This window comes from Macrobrachium nipponense, chromosome 29 (genome assembly GCF_015104395.2).
Source record: "Macrobrachium nipponense isolate FS-2020 chromosome 29, ASM1510439v2, whole genome shotgun sequence".
In the NCBI taxonomy this organism is placed as follows: domain Eukaryota; kingdom Metazoa; phylum Arthropoda; class Malacostraca; order Decapoda; family Palaemonidae; genus Macrobrachium; species Macrobrachium nipponense.
The window spans coordinates 26,910,045-26,917,207 of record NC_061092.1 but is presented as its reverse complement, the minus strand read 5'-3'; the positions used below and the strand labels follow the sequence as shown (position 1 = coordinate 26,917,207).

The 7,163-nt window shown below is 35.2% G+C and overlaps 1 long non-coding RNA gene across 1 annotated transcript; it reads right to left on the bottom strand.

Moving 5' to 3' along the window:
* Nucleotides 1-243: 243 nt before the first annotated feature.
* On the bottom strand, nucleotides 244-7,157 carry LOC135206205 (uncharacterized). The gene is made up of 2 exons (XR_010312698.1): nucleotides 6,649-7,157; nucleotides 244-3,549 (listed from the first exon to the last, which is right to left on the bottom strand). It is a non-coding gene; the product is annotated as an uncharacterized LOC135206205 (long non-coding RNA).
* Between the last annotated feature and the right edge of the window lie 6 nt (nucleotides 7,158-7,163).

Below are 7,163 nucleotides of genomic sequence, written 5' to 3'. Positions count from 1 at the left end.
TATTAGTCCCCTTGGTGGTAGTCAAATCCAAAATTTGAGTGTCTGGCTCATGGACTATGAGTGATATTTGGTAACAGAACATTTTAGGTCTAGTACTAACAAAACAAACTGAGACAATAAGGAAGGCGACTTGGCTATTCAGAAAATTTTAGCATCTGGCAGGGGTTCTGTACTTAGAATCCAACAAACTACTTTAATAATTTGTATGGAAACCTGGATTTGGGTTTAAGTAATGCACACATCTTAGACATAAGTTTATTTATATGTCATTAATTTACATACTTATGTGATAAATTTTAGGCTTTTAGAAATAGTACTAGATAATGAGTAGACATACAGGACAAATGTGTCAGTTAATCCCACCTGGGTCCAAATGTAAATTCAGTTAATTTATAAATACTACAATGTCTATATATTTTGAACAAGGCTGTTCTAAACATTGCACTCTTACCCTCAAGGACTGATGCTTACACTTACAGGTGGATATTCAACCTTCAACTATGTTAGCAAGTTAGGTTTCTTCTCCGTTTTCTTGAACCCTCTAATTTATCAAAGCTTTAATACTGATGACTAAGAGCACCTCACTCAGCATCTTTGGATAGAATACTGATTGATGGTTATCTTGCTAACACAGTTAAGATTTGTTAACTGAGCTTTTGTTAGGAAAATAAAATATTGTTGAAACATTAATTGGGATTTAGTAGAGTTGAGATGAATTAAGAGTTAAAAAATTAACTCTACTCAATTTGTCACAATTTCCAAGTCCTTGCAACCAAATTTAGGCACTTGGTTATCATATGGAATGGAGGTACTCTTGAAAAAATTTCTTAAGTTAGTTACTTGGTAGTAAACGGGTGTCCCTATTTTAAACCATCGCATTGATGAATCTACAATTGCATTAAAAGAAAGAAGAAAAGGAAAAGAGTTTTACTTACATGCCTCAAATACTGATAACTATAATTTCAAGACTTGTGACAAATTGTTGAGTAAGCCACTGGCCCTTTACCAGCCAGGCCACTGCAGCAAATATTGCACTGATGGACTGTCTTTGTAGTGTGGTCCCTGGCTCACTTTTGGGCCCTTTACCATGGATCCTACTATAGTCTTCCCTTACATTAATATGGCCACTGACAAAAATATTCCAAACTTGTGCTTCATATACACTGTTGCACAAATCATGGTATAAAAATTAAATACTGTACTGTCTCAATTACCTTGTTACTTCCAGTACTTCACCGGCACCACAACACTCGCTACAATTTGTCCTCAACAAGCATTTGCATTTTCTTACATATGTAACATCATTGGTGAAATCTATGTACAGGTAACACTGGCAAAATTTTACCCTTGGTTAAATACCAGTTACAATACAAAGTAAATCATTTAAAAAAGTGCTGGTTTCAATTTCACACATACACAACTGTTGTATTTACATGGTTGACTTCCTTATATATAAATCTCAAATGTACACTTAATCTTGGAGAATACAGTCATGCCTGCCATTTCACACTCATACATTTTCAAGTGGAACATTCTACACACGTCTTTATTCATATACATAACTATGGGTTGAGGGGACATAGCTTAAACCTTGTTAGAAATGCCTAAAAAATAATTTATACCAATTATAAACATGAACTCTCTATGAAACGTTTTAAAATAACAAGGTTCAAAACACTCTTGAGCTGTGGCACTGATACTAGACCCAAAGAAACATGGCACTTGACTCAATTACAAATCTACGACTTAAACAAAATTAAAGAAGAGGGAATGCTAACAGATTTGTAGAGTAAACTACTAATTGTAATTGGATTCAAAAGTTAATCAGAACCATCTTTTTTTTCAAAGGGCAGGTGGAATTCTGCCACAAGCCAAGAACTCCCCTCTGCCATAAATGATATGTCCATAATCAAGTATAATCATGGTGACTCAACACCAAAATGCACAAACCTCTTGCTCATAAAAATTGAATGCTCTCAGAGCACTGAGACACACTTGTACTGACATCATTAGGCAAAATATACACTACATTGTACAAACTGAGCTACACAAGTGGCATGAAAGCTCATGAAAAAGTTGCATGATGAATTTTCCATGAATGTTCAACCTTTTTCTGCACAATTAAAAGAAATGAAATTAGTTATCACCTACCTAGACCTAATATAACAAGTCTTCCATTTGCATATTTTTTTGTTTTTGTTAAAAGTACAATAATTTTGTTAGTGCCCTGAACCCCATTTAATATAATATCTATAAATTAGTGAATAACAACTCAAACTTACTACCATCCTGGAAGGTCTGATGTATTTCACCCACATTAATTGTTTAGTAACATAAAGAGACTCAAATTACAAAATAGGTGGAAGACCTCATTGAAAAAGAAAAATTAAACCCACATCTATGATAACTACACTAAAAAAATTAAAACACTCTAGTAAAAGATTGAATATTCATATTCAAGATATTGCATTGCAATGTTTCAGATATATATCTCTCAAGAAATCTAAAGGTCGTCACAACATGAGACCATTAATAATCAGACAGCTGGTAAAAGAAGACACTTTCATGTTTCTCTTTCAGTGAATACATACCATTTCTGAACAACACAAGCTTGAGCACTAAATCAAAACGTGCTTGAAAGTACTGTACAGTGGTGAACATCCCTAAGTAATCATAAAATCATAACAAAAACATAATGCTGAAATATTGCAATTTGATTATCAGCATAATTTCTTTAAACATAAACATTGTAAATTACAATATTGAGCTCTACTGCTTGAGGTACAGTATTATTCCTAAATAATAAATACTAAATTTAAATAACTTGCTCTTTATAAACAGCACCTAAACAAAATTTAAATAAAATTCACAATATACATTATATGAAATTAGCCTGATAATTCACTTTTCCTGATGACCAGTATTATCATCTTATTCCATGTCTACATCAAGAAGTCCGTTTTTCTTCTAAACTTTTGTTGTGATAACTCACAAAATTATATGAGTTGAAGCATCCATGATCAATTATTCACAGGGGCATTCCAATATCCAATATTGTTTAAACACTGACAGAAGGAGGCAAATCCTTGGACACTGTAACAAAATTCTTATTTTTATAAGTGAAATGAAGTTCAGCTACTTTTCAAAACTTGCCATACTTCTGGTATAGTGGGTCTATAGTCCAATCTTAGAACACTGTCACTGAGGCACTTGTTGATGAAAAATGAAATACCAATATGGATTTGAAGACTTACCCCTCTGCAGAAAAAAAATTGCTAAAAAAATAAAATAACGTCTCTTGGAATAGTCAAGCTTTTACCAAGGTATTCACTACTTTAGATGGTCCTCATTCAAAATTTGTATTAAACATATTCAGGTCATCAAAAGTAGTACCACCTGACTGGTCAAGGATTTGAAGCATGTCTGTCAGTTCAGGTTGAGTGCCTGGAGCACTGCCACTGGAATGACCTGAACTTGCTCCTGGATGCCCAGAACTGATTGATGGCCCAGCATTTGCTCCTTCTGTTCCCAAGCTGTACTGCCACATGCCTATTTAAAAAAGAAGTATGTCACTAAGAAATTTTTCAGTCAACCTTTAATTCCTTACAGTTTAAAAATTTGTAACATACTAACATAGTACACTGTACTCCATCATACTGTAAAGCTTATTTAGAGAAAAGACTATTGTCACTAACCTAGAACATTTTTCATTCACCCTCTAATCAATTACACTAAAAATTTGTACTATCATGCACAATAGTTCATTCCCTCCGCTGATCCAGGGAGTGAACACGAATCTGTGACTATGAAACCCCGAAGCAGTTGAACAAAACTAAATTAAGCACCAACAGATGTAACAAGTTTGTATTTAGTAGAAAGAGAGAAGCAGTGAAAAAATATTAATAATAGGACAGAGATAAAGGCAAAAAAAATTCATGAGAGAGAGAGAGAGAGTGAGAGAGAGATGGAAAAAAAATTGAGATGGAGAGAGAGAGAGAGATGGCGAGAACGAGAGAGAGAGAGAGAGAGTAGCAGAGTTTCTGGGTAAGTGGTAGCCAAATAGACATAACTAGTGAATATTTTTCCATTATGTAATGTTTGACGGTTTTGTTGCCAGCATGAGGTTCCAGCAACAAAAATGTGCTGTGAATTGAATAGTCTTTTACCTGTCCAATTGTTATTATTCTTAATGTAGAGTAGAATGCCAGTCATGAAAACTAGTAAATCCACAAACAATGTTATGGTGTGGACACTTTTTAAATATGTAAACCTTAACACAGCTATAAGACCTTCTTTTTCTTTGCATGAGAAGGTTGCACAGCAGTTGACACTAAGGCTGGAATATTGAAAGGAAATCCAAAAAAAGTAGAAGAAATAGACCCTGATAAAATTAGTTGAGCTAAAAGCTGCAGCCTAAGATTGGTCACATACTATGCAACCTAACTCACCAATACCAAAGTAGCAGATAGTGGTTCCTAATCCTCCTAAGACTGGAACTAGTCAAGGAATAGAAGAGGAAGGACCACTGCTGTTGACTTTCCTACAATAGCTTAACTGCTGGTAATTGCTTTTAAAATATGTCAATCAAAATTGTCAGCAATAATTAACTCGTTTACACATCGGCATTAGCAATAACTACATCGGCACTCCAAAACTACTTTGCTCCTTGAAACACACAATCTGAGTTAAGTTATTTTCTACTACAATGCATCGTGAAAACAATGATGATTAAGACAGACATTGAGTAAAATTAATAATATCTGGTATTTTGTATTTGCCCTGGTGGTAAAATGAATCCAATAAGATGAGGCTTGTTCCCTATGGTGTTAATCTTGAAAAGAACTCAAAAGGTTCTCTCTCTCTCTCTCTCTCTCTCTCTCTCTCTCTCTCTCTCTCTCTCTCTCTCTCTCTCTCTCTCTCTCTCTCTCTCTCCTATTATTAATATTTTTTCTTTACTTCTCTCTTCCTATGTTTCTACTACATACAAACTTGTTACATTGGTGAAAATATCTTAATAATTCATATTGTGTTAATATTTCAATAAAATTACATATACGTAGCTTTGTATTGATCTTGTGGACAGTCGTGTCTGTTGATAGGATAGGATAATCTATAGGAAATGCTACTTATGAATACTGACTTCCTATGCACTTTTATTCTCATATTTATTTTGCATACTTTCTTAACCGCACATTTTATACTCAAACCCAGTATATCTTCAACAACAAAAACTTTATGCTCACTCCCTTAATTAACGAAATTTGGTTATAGAGACTCTACTCTATGCTCAAGAAAAATACTTGCTTCCCACTCCTACTTCCTTGCCCTGATGGTGTGACATCTGCTATGTGCTTAATTACAGTGCATTTACTTTTCTAAGATCTCTCTGGTGGGGCCAGGTAGAAAAGGGAGAGTTGTCATATCTACAGGTTTGTAAGTCCCATTAAATGCTTCCCAAAGATATAGTCCTTCTTAAGAGGATTCGCTTTAGACCTTGGGAGTCGAGGGAAAGGATTTGCTTCTTCCCTGTTAACTTTTTAAAAATTTTATTTTCATTCCCTATTCTATTTAGCTATTCCTTCTTTCTCTTTCTATAATTATAGATACGCTGAATGGCCTGTTGGCTCCGGTGTTTGGACTTGAGACATAAATTTATAAGTCAATCAGTCTATTATGCCCTTAGAAAAGAAAACCACTCATTCCTTCTTTGCATTAAAATTTTTATCAAAATCATCAAAGTCAGTCACAGGACTCACTTTCTCTTTTCTTTTTTGAAACACTGAAGATTCCACAATATTTCCCGCATCTCTTGCTTCCTTATTAAGTCTATGAATAGTCATTTCTGACACTTAAGTCGCTTCAGATGTTCTCTGGATAGCCTTCGAAACATCAGTAACAGGACCTTCATAATGGTTTTATAAAATGAAGTATTTCAGGAAATTATTGACTATTCCTTGGCCTTAGGTGGGGGTGAAGATGTTTACGGGAGTCACTTGGGCTGGGCTGTTCATACTTATCACAGTGGGTGATCGAGAGCGAGTATCCTTTAATGATATTGACCATGACCTTTTAAATCCTCTTAAAAGTCATAGGTCCCCTAAACTCAGATCTGGCATTGCCGGCGAAAAAATATGCCATATCTTCATTTTCACTGATGAAACTGAGCTTTTAACGAAGAATATACGAAATAAGATATATCCAAAATATCTGATGCAAACAAAGAACCACATTTCAAGAAATGAAAATATACGAAATAAGATATATCCAAAATATCTGATGCAAACAAAGAACCACATTTCAAGAAATGAAAACTATTTCAATAAACTCCATGAAGTTAATATGATTACCATAACATGAAAATTGACAACGTATGATGTCTGTACAAGCCACACCACAGCGATCTTAGAAAAGTAAACGCACTACAGTTACTTGTTCAACTGCTTCGGGGTTTCAAAGTCGCGGATTCATGTTCACACTCTGGATCAGCGAAGGGAACGAACTATTGCAGTCTGTTACTACCATAACAGACTGCAGCATCACATTGTAAAGTTGACAACTATGCCTTATATTCAATGAATAGATTACCATTGGCATGAAAAAGAAAACAATGACCTTTGAAGGAAATATAACATCTCCAAGATTACTTACCAGGTGTTGCTGAAGCTGCTGAGGTATATGGTGGGAGGGAACGGCTGGCAGAACTGAGGGGTGTGTACGATGGTGTAGAAGGCGAGCGTGACGGACTCATATTACTTGCAGGGTAAGTATAGCCATCAGTGCCCTGAAAAATTATAAAATAGATTAAACAATTTAAGCCAAAGACCAAGCACTAGGATCTATAAGGTCATTCAGGACTAATAGAACTGAGAGCAAAAGGTTACAAGTGTAACTGGAGGAAAACCTTGCAATATGAAATTATTGTTACAAGAGGGTTGAGGAACAGAAGATAGTAGAAAGAGAATATTAATGGAGGTATAGTAAAAGGAATGAAAGGGGTCGCAGCTAGGGGCTGAAGGGACGCTGCAAAGAAGCTTAAGTCATGCCTACAGTGCACCGCAGGTGGTGCACTGACAGCACTACCCCCCCTTACGAGGCCTAAAAGATTGTATAAAATCCCATGCTGTCCAAATGCGTTGTAAAGCAAAAGTTGAGATTTTTCACCT